Source organism: Psittacula echo (assembly GCF_963264785.1).
Source record: "Psittacula echo genome assembly, chromosome: 6".
NCBI classification, from domain to species: domain Eukaryota; kingdom Metazoa; phylum Chordata; class Aves; order Psittaciformes; family Psittacidae; genus Psittacula; species Psittacula echo.
In genome coordinates this window covers 39,410,027-39,428,228 of record NC_137743.1, presented here as the reverse complement: position 1 = coordinate 39,428,228, position 18,202 = coordinate 39,410,027, and the positions used below count along the sequence as shown (strand labels likewise).

Here is an 18,202-nt window from a genome sequence, read left to right as displayed (position 1 = left end):
TTTGTTTATAAAGCTGAACGAATTTAATGTGAAGCGAGATAGTTCTAGGGTTGGTAATATCTATAAAATGGGAAATCCCTGCATTTAGACTAAATTAATCATCTTACCAAAAATTGTATAATAAGAAGGGAAAAGCCAGCATCAATACACTGCTCTCAGAATACCTGTGAAGCAATCTTAATATCATAAGTAATAATTCCCCTCATATGATGATACAGAACAAGCAAATCTTCATGAAAGAAGTTCAGAATGATGTGAAGTGTGGTGTCCCCCCAAAATAGTTTTTGAAGTTTACCAGGTGAGACTTAACTCTTGAGGTGGGACATTTTATTAAGGCGAGACAGACATGGAATACGCAATTCAAATAGTAAATACCGCAGAAAAAAATAAAACAAACCCTAGAACTCAAAAGTAAGATGGCACTGATGACTACCGTAGTAACAACGTTAACAAGTTTTATTTGGAATCTCATGTCAATTCTGCCTTATTCCTAACACTAATGTTATGCTAATATTTTAAAACATAGTGTTACTACAGAACTGACTGATTTTAATAAGAAAAGGTTTCTTGAGGTAGAGATGGAACATAAATACGTAGGATCTTAAAACATTTCTGCAGCAACAGTACCAACAAGACATTACATCTATATTTAACAGTCACAACAGATCCTTCCTTCAAGGCCACTAAAGGAAGACGACAGAGGCATAAATATAGTCCTCAAAAGTATTTCCTTAGGTACACTTATGCAGTACGTCCTCTTTAGATGTGTTACTTAGAAATGTCAAGTTCAAAATGCTCCATAAAGAAAAAAAAATAAATGGCCATGGTATTTACAAGGGTGTGGACTAGAAAGGAGCTGGGTGGACATACCCTCTTTGTCTTAAGGCACTGAAATCTAAAGAACAGAGTGCAATTTTCAGAATGAGTGTGATTTTCTGCAGGAGAAAGCCTTCTAGAACAGCCTGGCACTGTTTTGCAAGGATGTGTTTCAACTTTGCTGCATTCCAGAGCACTCCAACAGGATGTAACCCATGGCCAGCCAAAATCAAGGAAGGCATAAGGAAACAATGATGAGATCTTGCACACTGACAGTGGTGAGGTGACCAAGTACCAACCAGCAATGGTTACAGTGAATGCACCTTGCTCTCTCTCTCCTATGAAAACAATCTACCCTTTAATCTCTAAACCTGGTGCACAGAAACAGGATTTGGAGAGCACTTGGCAACAGTTCAGGACTCTAGCAGGTTTTCAGTGTGGAAGTTCTGGCATTTGATCGGTTTTATCCTGATTAAGAATGTAGCAGATGATGCTTCATCAAAACTAAGGCAGAATTTACCTTCAAGTTTCAGCATTATTGCTGAATGCTGCACTGGTACTTTTATTGTAGGTCTTGTGTAAGGCTGAAACAGGCATATAATTTCCCTAATATTTTTAAAGAGAATTAACCTTTTGTAATACAGTAAAATCAGAATCAGAAAATACATATTTAAAATGCCGGAAGCACATGGAAAGTGTTGCTCACCTCTTAGCCTAGTCTTGCTGTGGCTCATGTTGCTATTTAGAGCAATTGCACTGGATCCATTACAAGAAAATAACAGACATCAATTTCTTTTTTTGCAAAAGAGCAAGAGAGATGCTTTGAAGTAACCTTGTATTTTTCCTGGTTCTGCAATGTCTTGCCTCAGCTAACGTCCCATTCCATCACAACCATAATACTCATCATCTGATCAAGATAAACCATTTTTCTATACTGCATATAGCTTGAACTAGTACTAAAAGAAGCAAAATAATCCAATGAACTGCTTCTTCTTTGGGAGATACTTAAACATATTTACTCAGTACAGTGAATTGGAAAAAAAGTCACAAAATGGTTTGGGTTGGAAGGGACCTTAAAGACCATCGAATACCAACCTCCCTGTTACAGGCAGAGACACCTTCCACCAGACCAGGTTGCTCAAAGCCCCGTCCAACCTCGCCTTGAACACTGCCAGGGATGAGGCAGCCACAGCTTCTCTGGGCAACCTGTGCCAGTGCCTCACCACCCTCACAGGGAAGAACTTCCTCCTAATATCTAATCTAAATCTCGCCTCTGTCAGTTTAAAGCCATTCCTTCTTGTCAAGTCTCTATATGCCCTTGTAAAAAGTTCCTCTCCAGCTTTTTTTTGGCCCCTTTAGGCAATGGAAGCTGCTCTAAGGTCTCCCCAGAGCCCTCTCTTCTCCAGGCTGAACAAGAGCAGCTCTCTCAGCCTGTCTCCATATGAGAGCTGCTCTGTCCCCCGGAGCATCTTCATGGACTCCTCTGGACTCACTCCAACAGGTCCATGTCCTTATGTCGGGGGTCCCAGAGCTGGACACAGTACTGCAGGTGGGGTCTCATCAGAGTGGATTACTTTTTCTTTAGGAGGACTAGAGACTAAGGAATTGTAAACTAACAAAGGATTTGAGCGATGTCAAAAATGAGAATGAATCAGAGCACAGGTATGATGATCCATTTTCCATTTTTCCCCAGGTACAAAAATACCTCAAATATCACACTCACCCTAAACAGAAATAGTGTACTAGACTATTCACATTATTGACGTTTGACTATTTATCTTGTAATTTACTGTGCTCATATGCAAGCTGCAGTCTGCGAGGATACACCAATGTGCCTGTGTGCAATGAATCACGTAAAGGAGGGCTAAGACTTCCTGGAAGCCTCTTTGTACATGGCTAATCAGTGTGTAACTAGCCATGTAGAAGTACATAGGTAATCGGTGTGTAACTAGTCATGTTGTATAGAAACACACTCACAGAAGTGAGATTTTTTGACCAAACCCCAGCACGATTCTGTGCAGATTTTCAGACTTCCACAAACTGCAGGCAATAAAATACCCACTACATCTGCTAACCATTGCACTTTTCTATCTGGCATTAATGGCAGAAGTAAGAGTTTGCCAGTGAAGGTCTAGTACTGAAATCCTTCACTAAACTACAAGTGCAAAGTTGCTATTTTATTTTGTGTAACACCACAGAAAAATTAAACATAGTACCTGTCTCTTCAAGAGTTAAACCCTCTCAAATCCAATTCATCAAAGGACAGCCACCCTTTGCATTTCCCAATAACTGGTTGTCAGGCAAACAAAAAAAAGGATCTAAGGAAGGTAGCAGTGAAAACCAGGATGAGTTATCTAAACCAGGCTGGGTCTGGGTCTTTCTCACCTTAGTCCTGGCATAGGCTTGTTTTACAATATGTTTTATATGATATGGCAGTGTAGATGTGAAGCTGTAAGTTTAAAGGGACAACTGGAGGGGACAGTGGCACTGCCTATTAGGTTTGGCAAAGTGTTCTGTGATCAAAAAGACATTTAAATCCCAGTAGGGATCAGCCTGACTGTGAATACTCTGACATTCAGAGTATCCATTTGACTATGACTCTAAATTTCCTACCAGTCCAGAACCTTCCAACTGGATTGCAGAAAAATCTCATCTCTTGATGTACCATTTTACCCTTCTCCATCAATGTATTCTATCTGAAATACTTTGGATTGGGATAGAATGTGTTTGGATTTTGGATAAAATTCAAAGTATTCTGGACATTGGATTCTGTCCAAATGCCTGATTTTCATCAACCCATGTAATAAATACCTCTTCTCTGTTATCCCCTAACAACTCCAGACAACTCAGGTTATCTCACCACAAGTAACACAACTTTCCACATCTAAATCAATTACTTCTTTTTTTCTGTGTGCCAAGACATGCCGTTTAGATTTGTTTTGCAGTTCAGTTTCATTACAATATGCTTAAAAATATTTCATTGGAGAACTATGCAAAACTACACTGAATTGTTTCCCTCAAACCCTCCCCCCATTTCTCCTTAATTTTCATATGCTGAAAGTATGTTTTCAATTCTTAATGCAACTGTCTCACTTTTTGAAATACTGAGTTTTAGGAAGCCTCTTTGCACAGTCAGCTCTTAATGTTTAACAATTTTTTAGTCAAGTGGTGAAATAGAAAACTTGGTGCAAAGTCAAAAGAAACTTAAATGAGATACTAATAGTATGGATTCAGTTCTATCATATGATATGAATACCAATATAACATTTATTTTATTAATAAGTGGATGTAAAGCCAGCTAAGACAAATTCTGACAAAGATGCTCCATTACTTTCTCCTGACATGGATTTCAAAGTATGCCTAACAATTACATGTATTGCAAAGGCTACTTAAGAGGTCTACAATCAACGTATACCTCTCTGATGTACAAACCCAGTGCTTACTTAAGGAATGACTAGATTTTGGGTATAAAGTAAAACGTACATGAAACACTGCTTATAGATACCATCTGAAATCTCATTTTCCAGGCTTTCCTTTCTATCACAGAAAAACCTACAAAATGCATTCAGAAACAGAAACACCTTCATGGTCTTGGGGTTTCAAAAATAACAGGAAGACTTAGTGTCTTAAACAGCATTATTTTTAAACCACACAGACTTAAAATGAGTTTTCATTTAGTTATCGCTTGCACATTATTAATCTGCTAAAGTCTATCAAAGCAATTAGTTAGGATTCTCCTGTATCATCTAATGAGATACAAATGTTGCATCACTTTTGGGGAATGCTTTTCGATTTTGAAAAGAAGCATTCTCTTGACTAATTAGATTGGTATTGAACACTTTATAAAGCCCTATTTTTAGGTGAGTGATTCAACAAACAAATGTGCCTGAAGTATAAAGGAAACCTTTCTTCTTTCAACTGTATTTCATTGTATTGTTATCCAAGACACTAATACAGCTACATACATTATATACTCTGGCCTTTGGTTTGAGAAAGACATCTTTATGTTACTCGTAAATACAGAGTATTAAGAATACATTGCAACAACCAGAAAGTTGATCTTCACTGAATGACTGAATTAAAACAATACATTTTAAATTGCCCTAGTGCCAAATCAGTTTATACCAGCCCAACTACCTTTGGTACTGAATTATTTTTAACTGTATAAAGGACAGTTTTATAATGTACTATAGCAAGGCTTATATATTCCTAATATATACTACCTTTGATTCTATAGAACTTTCTGGGATTGGAAGACACCCAATTTAACCAGTCTATAAAATGATAGCTATTTGGATGAATTCACTTATAAATAGTAAAAAAACCCTTCAAGAGTCCAGGCCTCTGTAACTGTGTCTGTATCCACAGCCAATGACAGTCACCAGCAGTCCACTGGACATGCCCCAGCTCAGCCAGCCTAGCTCACCTGTCTGCAGATGTACAGGACCCTGTAGTATTTGATTTCCTATGCTGCCAAACTATACGACCAACGCAGTCACTTCAGACTGACTGTTCAGGAATCTACACTAATAAAACAATAAGGACAAGATTCTCATTGAGAAGGACTTGATTATGTTCACAGATTCTATATAATCATTAAAAGCACAAAATAGCAACCTCTTCCATTGCATCATTTTGGAGTAGCATGCTGTTAAATAATCAGAAGTGGTAACTTTACATCTGATATCCTTCCAACCAATGTTAATAGTGCAGGTAAAAATTAAGAGTTCATTGAGGTGCACTGTATCCTCAAAACCCAGAAACCTCAAGGTATGACTGCCTTTTAACACATCTATCTGCATAACTCTGGAGTTGGGAGCAACTGAGGTTTTCCCTTTCCAATAAAAGAACAGAGAAAGTACACCCTTTCAAGAACTCCCTTTGTGTACACATGTGCATGTATCCATACACACAGCATCTCTGAAAGAGTTTTGACAAAAAGCAAAAGTGAGCTACATGACAGTCAAAAAAGATGGCAGGAAACAAAAGGATTTTCTTTTTAAAACCTCAGCTCTATCACTCAATAAGAATTTAATAAGTACAACAGATAGAATCCACTGAAGAATACAGAAGAGTCATAATGCTCTTTCAGGCCTTCCACCACATTAAGTTTTTTCTTTACAAGAGAAATGGGTCAAAACTGTGTGCGTGTGTGTAAGGCCTACTTTTCTTTCAAAATAATGTAAGTACTCAGATTTATTTTATTTTTTTTTTACATCAAGATTAACATCTGGTATGCAATTTAAATCAACCAAGTTATTCTGTAGGTAAGAATCACATCACCATTATCAAAACCTTTACTAGGGAATACTATGAAATGGAATATTATCAAGCTGTATGTTAATAAAAGTGAAGAAACAATATTACAACCATTGTCACTTTATGTGAACTTGTATACTAAAATAACAAATTTATAAACCATGTCCATCTTCAGCTACCTACAAATCTAGGAAAAGCAATCCTGGACTCGGATGTTCTTGTTTTCTGTGTTTTGTGAGGGTTTTTTTGTTTGTTTGGTTGTTTTTTTAATGGCCAAAAGCCATTTTCAATGGTCTTCTTTCAATCTGCAGGCAAAAAGCTTCAACAGTCTTACAGAAACTGATTCTGTTTTTATTCTTTGAAACAAGACAAGTAAACTATTCTGCAGCAGAGAAGAGCTGCAAAACAAGGTTCCTTGCTGAGGATTTAAGGACTAGGTTTTCTCCAATGTGAAATTACACGGCTTTTCTTCTGTTATTTTCTGCTTTCTCTATCACACAGCGATGATGTACCATCAGTACGTATCAGTTCTGCAACTGACAAGGCCACTTTTTCTGAGTTCCCTTAGGTTTTATCTGAATAGGGATTTCTGTCTCCTCCAAAACTCATCTTTCCATAAGAAAGGTACAACTCTTAATGTGTTTTGATTTTGTTGATGTAATGTGTTTTCAAAATTTAGTATTTTGGAAAAAGCATGTGTATATCTTAATTCTCTGTGGCCTCACATATCTTACATGGTTAGAACACTGAAACTTTTCTATACTAACTGTCATCCTGTTTGAACTATCAAGCTCTAGAAGAGGGAAAGTCACCATGACTCCAAGACAGGAAAAAAAGATGTCTGCTAAACGTGGAAGTTCAAAAAAAAAAAAAAAAAGGCAATCTTTGCCTACAAGAGAGAGAATTCAGACCTTTGAAGCCAAACTCCCACAACAGAAGAAGATATTAATAGACAAAAATCTGCTTTGTTACAGTGGGATTGCTCTCACTAACATAGCACACTGATTCATTAGAAAACAACCACTGAAGATATACACATTTGTGAAAAACAGTGATAAAGTTATAATTAACATAGAATCGAAAGGATTTGGCTATAAATACATTAAAGTTTAAGACCAAAGTTAAAATTACTTCAAAAAATACAAGCACATGAATAAACAAATAACACACTTGTTTCAATTTCAATTCAGGCTTCCAAAAATCTGGAATTATCAAATACAGTTTAATAATGGTTTTATAATGAAGATAATATAAATTTCAGGAACATCTGAAACAGAATATTTTTAACGTTTAATAAATACATGCAGAAAATATATATGTAATAACTATCTGTAAGTGTTCAGTTCTACTTGAGAGATGCCTACATTATCGACTTACCCGTTACTAGGGAAATATAACAAAAAAGTTACTTTCAAAAGAAAAGAATACTTTGTAACTATTTCAAAACCTGAATATGAAAACTCAATTAGATTTTATGTAAGCAGGTAAAAAAAGTCAGATTGCTCGAAATATGCTGAAAGGCTCCAAGCTGCTGGCATAACAATTACTGGATTAGCCCCTGATCTCCATTAACTATGCACAGTGATATCAAAAATTAAGAAATAAATGGTAAAAACGAAACTCATACTCCCATATATTAAATGCAGAGGTCTCAATAAACTATAGAATCATAGAATTATAGAATAGTTAGGGTTGGAAAGGACCTTCAGATCATCTAGTTCCAACCCCCCTGCCATGGGCAGGGACACCCCACACTAAACCATGCCAACCAAGGCCTGAAAATTATATAAATTATATAAACTTTCTTTGTATTAGACACCTTAAGCTCAGGACACAGCAATATTTAAATAATCTGAATAATTCAAACTGAATTTCTGTGCAAGAGAATGTCAGACACATAGTAGGACTGCAAATTAAACCTGTAAATTATACTTTCGTGCCAAAGTAATAAGTCACATGACCATACTATTTTTAGACACATGGAATTTTTTCTCCAAGTGCTATTTTTTAAATTGTTTACTGAATTATGTAGCTCTAGTCAGCAATTTCCCTAATGAAAATACTCTTAAGATATTAAAAAAAAATATGATAGCATAAAAATCAGCTATTCAGACACATTAATGCAAAACTCTGCAGCCTTATCTGGCATAAGGGTAATAGTGTTTGAGAGCCTGGGCTGCCTTTCTGAAATGTGGTATGCTACAAATCTGTACAGCTTGATAGATGAATCGCTGGCATTAGCAGGTTATTACTTACTATCTTTGAGTGATACATTAATTGAATGCGTAAGTACTTGGAGAATTTGGCCCCACTGTTTTACTTAAGAGATAGAGAGTTCCCTCTGTTTTCTAAAAGAGGACTCAGAAGTTAAGGACATTTATAAAACAAAAAAGTGAGTGATTTTGATCCTTTCAAATGCTTTCACTCCATGAAAATTATGACAAACATTTTTTCTTGATACACAAGAGGTCCATTACTTGTAAGTTTAATCATTTTTAAATGAATCTCTATGAAGGTTTGTATACATAACCTTCTATAGCTTCTTCTACTTACACTGGTCTGAGTCAGCTGTTATATGAATATATTGATTGATTTAAAAATACTCTTTCTCACCCTTATATTAAAACATCACATTTAGTTTGTTATTTAAGGTCTCTGAAGTAAGTAATTCACATACAAAATACTACAAAGTACTTCTTAATATACTAATTAACAGGAGGGCATAGCATTAAAAAAACCCCAACTGACCAACCAACAAAAAACCTGACCTTTTTCCTCATTAAGCGTTAGATTGAAGGTGGGTATCTTCATCTTGTTCATTCCAAGCTGAAAAATAAAGAATCAGTTGAAACAGTAGTAATCAGTTGATACAGCCCTCTTATGATGTTAAGATTTCAATATTAAATTACAGAATCATAGAATAGTTCGGGTTGGAAGTGTCTTCCAAAGGCCATCTAGTCCAATCCCCCTGCAAGAAGCAGGGATATCTGCAACTAGATCAGATTGCCCAGAAGCACATCCAGCCTGGTCTTGAATGTCTCCATGGATGGTGCATCCACCACCTCTCTGGGCAACCTGAACCAGTATTTTACCACCCTCACTGTAAAGAATTTTTTCTCAAATCCAGCCTCAATCTGTACTCTCTTTGTTTAAAAACATTTTACCCCTCTTCCTATCACAATAGGCCCTGCTAAAATGTCTTTCCCCATTTTTCTTATAGGTCCCTTTCAAGAACTGAAAGGCTGCAATGAGGTCTCCCTAGAGTCTTTTTAATTATTTCTTCACATTTATAAACACTTAATCAAAGAGGTTTCTTAGAACATTATTCCTCCTTTGAAACTCTGAAATAACTGTTTCCACTTTGTATTTTGTACACACTTCATTTCTATAAAACAGGACAAGCACAGTTCTAATCTAATATTTAAAAAAAAATGCTAATGTACAACTTACTTAAAAAAAAACCTACTAAAGTTAAAAATGTATTTCAGCAACAAAGTTCTTGACTGTACACACACCACTAATTTCAAAGATGATTTTGTGCTCTGAGTGAAAAACTTCTTTTCTGAGTGTCTGTCCCATCCCATTCACTCAAGAGATTTACGTTGAAGAAAACCAAGGTATTTTTAGCCTACCAAAATGAGCAAAGTACCTAAATGACCATGTCTGTGTATTTTGAGGTTGAATTTTTATATAGTAATTATCAGATGTATTCACACTGACACCTTAATAAGGATAAATTTCATTGTCCAATAAACTGTGAAGACTGCAGTCTGGCTCCTGGAAAGGGAAACCTTTGTTTTTATGATAATGAAAAGCATTCTAATCTCAACTTCAGTACAGGGGTTGTGATAGTCTCCTTGGAGATGTTCTACCATCCAAATCCTTCGGTTTAATGTAAAGCAAGATGATGCCTGGTAACAATGCTCAACTCTGTCCTGCCAGGTATCCATGGCTTTGCTCACCTAATGTGCTATAAACCCAGATTTTACCGCACGTGCAAGAGACGGCACATAGGCTAAACCGGACAAAAATGGTTTGATTTTCTTCAGAAGGAACTAAACAAAAGGGTGAATCACATTCAAGCTTGACAAGTACACAGAATTCCACTAGCTCATCAAAACAGAGAAAAGAAAAATAAGAGTAAGGACCACAAGCACCCGGAAATTAAAACCATGTGTCCCTTTAAGGACGCAGTACATCCAAGAGTTTAAGAACAAAGCTCCAAAAAAGATAATAACCTAGAAAACACACTACTTCATCCCAATCAAAGGACAATGTATCGTGCCAGATACTAACTTAGAACTCAAACAGTTCTTTTTTCTCCAAATAGGCTTGAAAACCCCCCTCTGGAAATGCAGACAGTAGGGATGTAACACATAGTTAGCATGTTCTGGAACTATACTCCAAAAAATGAGCTATTGGAAAAAATGTAGGCAAAGAACTAGTCAGCTCTTCATCACAATGTATTTAAAGTGAGATCAAAAGAATTCATTTAGTAACATAAACATATTCTGTCACAAAAACCCCACTAACTGAAGCCATTAGTGTCATGAAAAATGCCCTAAAGTCTTGGCAGAAAAATCTAAGAAATACGAATTCAACCTACAGACAGGTATGATAGCTTCCCATATTTGTTTTGCACGTATTTATTTTTTATGTTACACTTCAGCCTACAATCTCAACGGAAACATGAATTTAAGAAAATCACTGGCAAACCTCCAAAGGTTCCTGAACCTGAATTTCACTCCATTTGCAATAACAGCATTTCAAAGCATTTTACTGAAGAAAAAAAGGTCCTCTGTTTCATTTTTTTGGTTATGAAAACTCCCACATGTAAAGACCTTAAATACCACATACATTAAGCTGAAATATATTATCAGTAATAGAAAGAAGTTTGTAAGGAAACAAAATAAAGCTAATCCTACAAGTAAATTGTCAGAATTACACACTGAGGATCTGAAGAGGGATCTCAGGAACAATCTACTCAGCCCACTGCCAGTGGCGGAAGCTCAGAATTACCAAGATCATCTCTGAAAGCTGCTTCTTTATGCAGTTTTAAAAATTCCTATCATAGATTTCATGACAGAGGTAAAATATAAGAGTCTTTCATCCATATTTGCAGTCAGATATGAGGTAAAACAAAAAAGCTTGGACTCTTTTCTCTTCACATCTATCCTAAATAATCCTTAGGGCAAACAGAACTTGCCTTTTTAAAAAGTAAAAAAAAAATATTCAACAACAACAAAAACATCAACAGAGCAACTGCCACCATTGCTTTTATAAAAACCTCTTATCTTTTTAAAGCCTTATGCTCATCCTACAATGTTCTCTTTTTTCCTAGAATAAACAAACCCAATCCTTTCAGCTGTTCTTTAACAGTCCTGCTTTCTAAATCTGTCAGTAGCTTGTTGCTCTGCTTTGCTTTCTTCTGGCTGATACAAATCTTCTTTAAAGGGCAGTATCCAGTACTGCAAAATATGTTCTACCTGAGGTCTCACTGACAGTGAACACATACCAAGTCTTGTGTCAGACAATAAAAATTTCCAGTGCTCTATGAATGGAGATTTGGGATTCCCACCCTCACTAAGCTGTCCAATTGTCTTCCTCTTACAGAGGGAACATGCACTGGAAACTCCTAAGTTTCTGAAAAAGGTATTATTTTTAATGAATTTCCTCAAGAAAAACGTAAGTGCACAAACGAAGAGACATTTTAAAGGATTTAAAGGATTTCTCCTTATGGAAGGAGAATCATAGAACTACAGAGTGAGCTGGAAGGGTCTTAAAAACCATCTAGTTCTAACCCCCTGAAATAGGCAGGGACACCTTCCACAAGTCCAAAGGTTCCACTGGTCAAAAGGTTTGGACCAGGTTGCTCAAAGCTCTGTCCACCCTGGCCTTGGACACTTCCAGGGATGGGGCAGCCACCAATTCTCAGGGCCAGTGCCTCACCACCTTCACAGGAAATAATTTCTTCCTAATATCTAATTCAAAGCTCAGGAAAAGAAGTTAGGGGAGATCTTACTGCTGTCTTCATCTAGCTATCATGTGGTTAAGGAGAAGATGGAGCCAGAATCTCCTCTGACATCCACAGTCAACGGATGAGCAGCAGTTACATGTGCAACATGGAAAGTGTTAAGAAATATTAGGAAAAATAAGGATCTGGCAGGATCTTTTCAATGCATATGAATACCTGAAAGAAGGGTGCAAATAACAGAGGGTCAGGCTCTTCTCAGCAGTGTCCAGTAACAGGACAAGAGGTGATGGGCACAGATAACACAGGAGTTTCTGCGAACATCAGGAAACACTTTTTTTACTGTGAGGATGAGAGAGCACTGGTACAGGTTGCCTGGAGACGTGGCAGAGTCTCCATCCATGGACATATTAAAAAACTGTCTGGACATGATCTTGGGAAACCTCCTCTAGGTAAACCGTGCTTCACCAGGAGGGCTGGACAAGATGACTTCCAGAGGTCTCTTTCAACCTCAGCCATCCTGTGTGACTTCCAGGTATCCCTTCCAACCAGTATCACTCAGTGATTACTGTCTCATGATATCATCAGCTACTGGGTTTGCTGACTTCAAGAGGAAACATTACAGAGTGCTCAGTAATACAAGCACATATATCTTCTCATCCAATATTATGGAGAAAGAATTCAGCAATTCAATTATCTCATAAGCCAGGTTTTCTTACAGACACTTGTCTTGGAACCTGTTCACAATGCAGATTCCCCAAATTCAATTACAACAGAGTAACATCCTTGTTGGAGTGACATGAAACCTGAGAGCCTGCTCTCAGGAATTTAGAATGGAAGCCAGAAAAAACACATATTTCTAAATATAGCCAAAACGTTAGGTTGCATAGGTACAATTTACAAACGCAAAGAAAAAAATACCAAAAGATCTTCCAAATTTTCATAACATCCTACCAAAGAAGATGGCTCTTCTGTTAGCTCTCTTTACTGAAAAGGACAGCTCTCTAAATAATAGAGATTAAACATGAGTTGTGTACATCAAGTATTCTGTGGGAATACTATACATATCAGCTCAGAGGTGATCAGAGCAAATTCTGTATTTTCTCTGAAGAAAGTACCGATAAGAATGAGAATGCACCGACATGTTTAAAAACCTTCTTTTGATGCAACAAATAATGTACACATACTACACTGATTCATTAAGATGTCCAAACAATCTATTGTAAATTAGCATAATTTTATTTAAAAATAAAAAGGTACACATTTCTTCAACTGGGGCACTTCAGATTAAAGATCTCTTCAGTCTTTTCTGGAGGGATTTAAAAAAGCTTTGGAGAAATCTTAAAGCTATGGAATTAGCTTGGTATTTATAGCTCAGTATTCTAGTGTGTTCTTTGAGCTTCCTAGGACGTTCTTTTTCTCCATCTGCTGGTTGTTGACATGGTATAACCTTATATTTTGATTATGAAAATGCAAAAGAATAAGAGCATTTCATTTTCTATTTTACTGTAAAGTTCTGGCTTCATTTCTGAGCAAGGCAGCTCCACTTTGCTACTGCAATATAATCTAGGTCAAGAATGGTGCTGCATATTTTCCGATAGAGATAACTGGAATTCTGTTGTTTAATTATGTCAAAATATATTACTACCAATTATGACTAATACTCCATATGAATCACACTGTCACAAAACGGTAATTTTCTCAGCATTAAAATACTGTGTTTCATATGCTGTTTCAATACAATCTGTTAAATCTAGGTCAAGAATGCTTTTTTCTTTGTTCTCTTATCAAAAAGGTCCACGTATGGGTGCGCTGTCTATCTTGTACAAAGATATGAATTGCTAAATTGTTTACTTTTCTACTTCAGCACCATTAGATGTTGAAGATGTCTGCTGCTCTTCTGTTTACTTTCTCTTTAACACTGGCTTGGATCTTTTGTATTATACTTGAAGTGCATTTTGTAATAAGCTTTACTACCACAGCATAAAACTATCAAAATAAAACTAAAAGTTGCCCAGCTTAATAAATGCATTGATTTACTTTTGAATACTTACCTACATTACTCCTCATAGTCTTGCTTCTAGATATCCTGGGGATCTTTTGGCTTCTTAAATTTCTTGATGCACTTTCAGCTTTGCTTTAGATAGTCTCCTGGTTAGATCTCGATAATAGGCTATTTCCATTGAGGCTGGCTCCTTGTTTTACTACAGCCCTCATCTGAGGCACTCTTGCACCCCACGTTACATCTGTTGAGACAGTTGCATTATTTAAAGGATGAGCCAAACGTTTTTATTTCACTTTTCTTGACTGCTTTGTAAGCCCTAATCCAATTACTTTGTACTATAAACTGTCGCATTATTTGTTTTTAAAGAAAGGTAGGATGGCTATGACTAGAACTGATTAAAAAAAAAATGCATCTTTTACTACATTATGGTGGGGTTCACTGTCCAGAAGAATAGGTAGATTTCTGTAAATATAAGTATATGGATTCTTACGATGGAAGTTTAATGCCTTTAAATTAGAGGAGGGCAGATTTAGATTAGGTATTAGCAAGTTCTTCCCTGTGAGGGTGGTGAGACACTGGCCCAGAGAAGCTGTGGCTGCTCCATCCCTGGCAGTGCTCAAGGCCAGGTTGGACAGGGCTTTGAGCAACCTGGTCTAGTGGAAGGTGTCATTGCCTAGTTCTATGAACTACTATGCATACGAAAAAGGTCGTGTCTTCAGACAACTTGAGTTGTACTGATTCATTCTAAAAACATTCAACTAAAAAGGAAAAAATCTAGGGTCTGAAGAGTTATCATATTGGAAATGGCAGACGAACCAGAACTTGGGTTATTCCGTAACATCTGCCTGTATTGAGAAATCTCCTTCATAATCACCACCAAAATGGCCCTGCAGTCCCCCCATGGCTTAAGAGTTAGTTAGGCTTTGATTGTGCCAGTTTCAATATCCCTAACACTGAAAGGAGTGAACAGCGTTTGCAGGACTTTAAGTCAATTAATTAGTTCTTTTAGAGGTGAAATGGATTGGAGCTCATTAGGTTAAAGGCATATTCAATAGAGTTAATGTAAGTCATTAAAACATTATACCTGAAAGCCTGAGGGATTAGAAATACACATTTTAACAAATTCAGAATGATTGTGTATTTTTCTTTTTTTTTTTAAGAATAAATATTTGATTAAAATAGATGCCACAGAGCCAGTCAATGCTCTTTGAATCCTACAGTAAGTCTAATTAATTTATTATGATTTCCAGATCACATATTTGGAATCTCTTCTAAAGCCATGTGTCATTATAGTAAAGGTCTTGGTCATTGTTAAAACCTTCTCCCGTAACAGAAAACCCATTGATACAAAATGTGAATGAAAAATTTCAGGTAAGCTAGACAAAAAGGGTATAAGCACAAAGTCACATAAAGTATACGGGTTGCAAATAACAAATACAGTATTCACTATGATTATTAAAATATCTTCATTAAGTTTATAAGCAGAATCTTTTAACTTTCTTGGCGGACACCTGGTTTTGGCTTTTATTAACTTTATTAGTACCATTAATTTAACAAGTTATCAGTTGATCAGCTTACTCCCAATTTAAGGGCAAAATTGGGGCACAGCATTTTGTAAAAACGGGTACAAGAGTGTCTTGGTTGTTTCAGACTCCATTTACCAACCCACTAGACCTTTTAGTAAACAGTTTATTTATATGCAAACTACTTAGAAGAAAAACTTGCCAAAGTTCTTCTCCAAGCAATATAACTTTGAAAATAATTCCCCTATATTGAGCATGTGTTTAGATTTTCTTGAAGACTGGGACACTAAACATCTTCCATGTTTGAGCACTATACATTTAGTGTATTAACATTACACGGCTTACCTGTTCTTAACACTGAATGTCTTTTATGTATCTAGGATACTAACAAAGTACATCCAGTCCACAGATATTATTAAAATAAATAATAAAACATACATAACAAAATTAAGATTCTGGCTACTAGTAAAAGAAATTCTCTTTCCCTTAGCTGAAAGGGTTAAACAACTTTGTTGAACAAATAGAACTGGCAGTTTATAAATGCAAGGAGTTACAGGGATCCAAATACTGAATATATATGACTGAAAAACAATTACTGCAGGTGAAGAATTGGGGTATTTGATGGATAGAGCTTCAGTAAAGGCTACTCACGACAAAGTCAGACATACTGTGAAAGGAGAATGATACAAATCTCATGGAGTATAAGATGCACCAGACTTTATCCTGTGAAGCCTTCACAGGACTCACAAGTTTGGGCTCTTACCTTAGCTACTAGCTTCAGCTTATCAAGAAACTGAATGACAATGTTTGCTAAATTACTCCAGAAATTATAGATCTTAAAATCAAAATCTAAACAGTCTAACTTAAAGCATGACAACTTCTTAATTTGTAGAAATGACAGAAAATTTAAACTTGTTTCTGCTGTATATAAGCTGCATGAAATATTGCAAAGAATTAATATTTTTATGCAGGTTATTCATAAAATTAGACAAATAAGAATCCATGGCTTCACAACATAGCTTATCTTTACAGTAAAAAAACCCACTGACATGGTATAACTTACCATTAAAGAATTTACATACAAATATGTTTTAGATTGCAATTTCACCATGGATATTACCTTTTTCATGTAAAATTATTTATTAATGTTTAAACACATTGAAAGGTATTGATAAGAGACATTTTTATGAAGAACTTCCCTTGAGCATGTAAGGCTAATCACAGCAAACACTGCAAAACTGATTTACTTGAAACAATTTCAACAGATGGATGAAATAACCCAAGAAGGAAATCCAAGTCATACTAGGGCTTAAAATACCTAGGTCATATGGACAGTATTAAGGCTTGAAGTAGCATTAGTTAAAGAAGCTTCAATAAATGCCTCATGATATCTATAGAAAAGCATTATTAAAATGAATTCAAATGAAACCCCTGATTTTTAACTTATATTGAAATAAAATAGTAACAATAAATTAATGACAAAAATTGTCCATACTGAGCTTATGGAAATATATAAGCAAAGATGGAATTAAAGTTTCTACTGAAAAAATTAACATCAACTTAACTATGCAAATGCCATTGACAAACTTACTAGCATCAAAATAGGAGAGCCAGAGACAGATTACCAGCTATGGAATACAGTTTGATAAATACTTAGTATAGACTACTGGTGATAATCAAAAGGCTTCTATGTGGTGAGCAAGAGAATTTTTATGGCTATTTCAGCAAGTTCCAAGTCTCCCCTCCAAAAAGTCTCTGTTTCATTCTCCTTTTAACTAGCCTTCCTATCTTCCTTTAGTAGCAACTGCCAGTTTTTGTGAGAAAGAATTAAAAATAAGTGTTCGGAAAAAAACTCCAAAGGAAGTTTTTCTCATACAATCATAGAATCATAGAATAGTTAGGGTTGGAAAGGACCTTCAGATCATCTAGTTCCAACACCCCTGCCATGGGCAGGGACACCCCACACTAAACTATGTCACCCAAGGCTCTGTTCAACCTGGCTTTGAACACTGTCAGGGAAGGAGTATTCACAACTTCCCTGGGCAACCCATTCCAGTGCCTCACCACCCTCACAGTAAAGATCTCCTTCCTTATATCCAATCTAAACTTCCCCTGTTTAAGTTTGAACACGTTACCCCTTGTCCCATCACTACAGTCCCTAATGAATAGTCCCTCCCCAGCATCCTTGTAGGCCCCCTTCAGGTACTGGAAGACTGCTCTGAGGTCTCCACGCAGCCTTCTCTTCTCCAGGCTGAACAGCCCCAACTTTCTCAGCCTCTCTTCATACAAGAGGTGCTCCAGCCCTCTGATCATCCTCGTGGCCCTCCTCTGGACTTGTTCCAACAGTTCCATGTCCTTTTTATGTTGAGGACACCAGAACTGCACACAATACTCCAAGTGAGGTCTCATGAGAGCAGAGTAGAGTGGCAGGATCACCTCCTTCGACCTGCTGGTCATGCTCCTTTTGATACAGCCCAGGATATGGTTGGCTTTCTGGGCTGCGAGCACATCTTAAGTTTCTCTTCAACCAACACCTCCAAGTCCTTCTCTGCAGGGCTGCTCTGAATCTCTTCTCTGCCCAACCTGTAGCCGTGCCTAGGATTGCTCCGACCCAGGTGTAGGACCTTG

The 18,202-nt window shown here is 36.6% G+C and overlaps 1 protein-coding gene across 7 annotated transcripts in view; it reads right to left on the bottom strand.

Annotated features, from left to right (window-relative positions):
- The window catches only part of MBD5 (methyl-CpG binding domain protein 5), a 160,602-nt gene that overhangs the window by 51,889 nt on the left and 90,511 nt on the right, over positions 1–18,202 (bottom strand). For 6 of the 7 annotated variants that reach the window (XM_080621834.1, XM_080621839.1, XM_080621833.1 and 3 more), the window contains 2 exons: positions 14,101–14,292; positions 8,844–8,901 (listed from right to left, as the gene is read on the bottom strand). The gene's annotated coding sequence lies outside the window, so the exon portion shown is untranslated. The remainder of the gene's footprint in view (positions 1–8,843; positions 8,902–14,100; positions 14,293–18,202) is intronic. The other variant, XM_080621836.1, reaches the window with a different exon arrangement.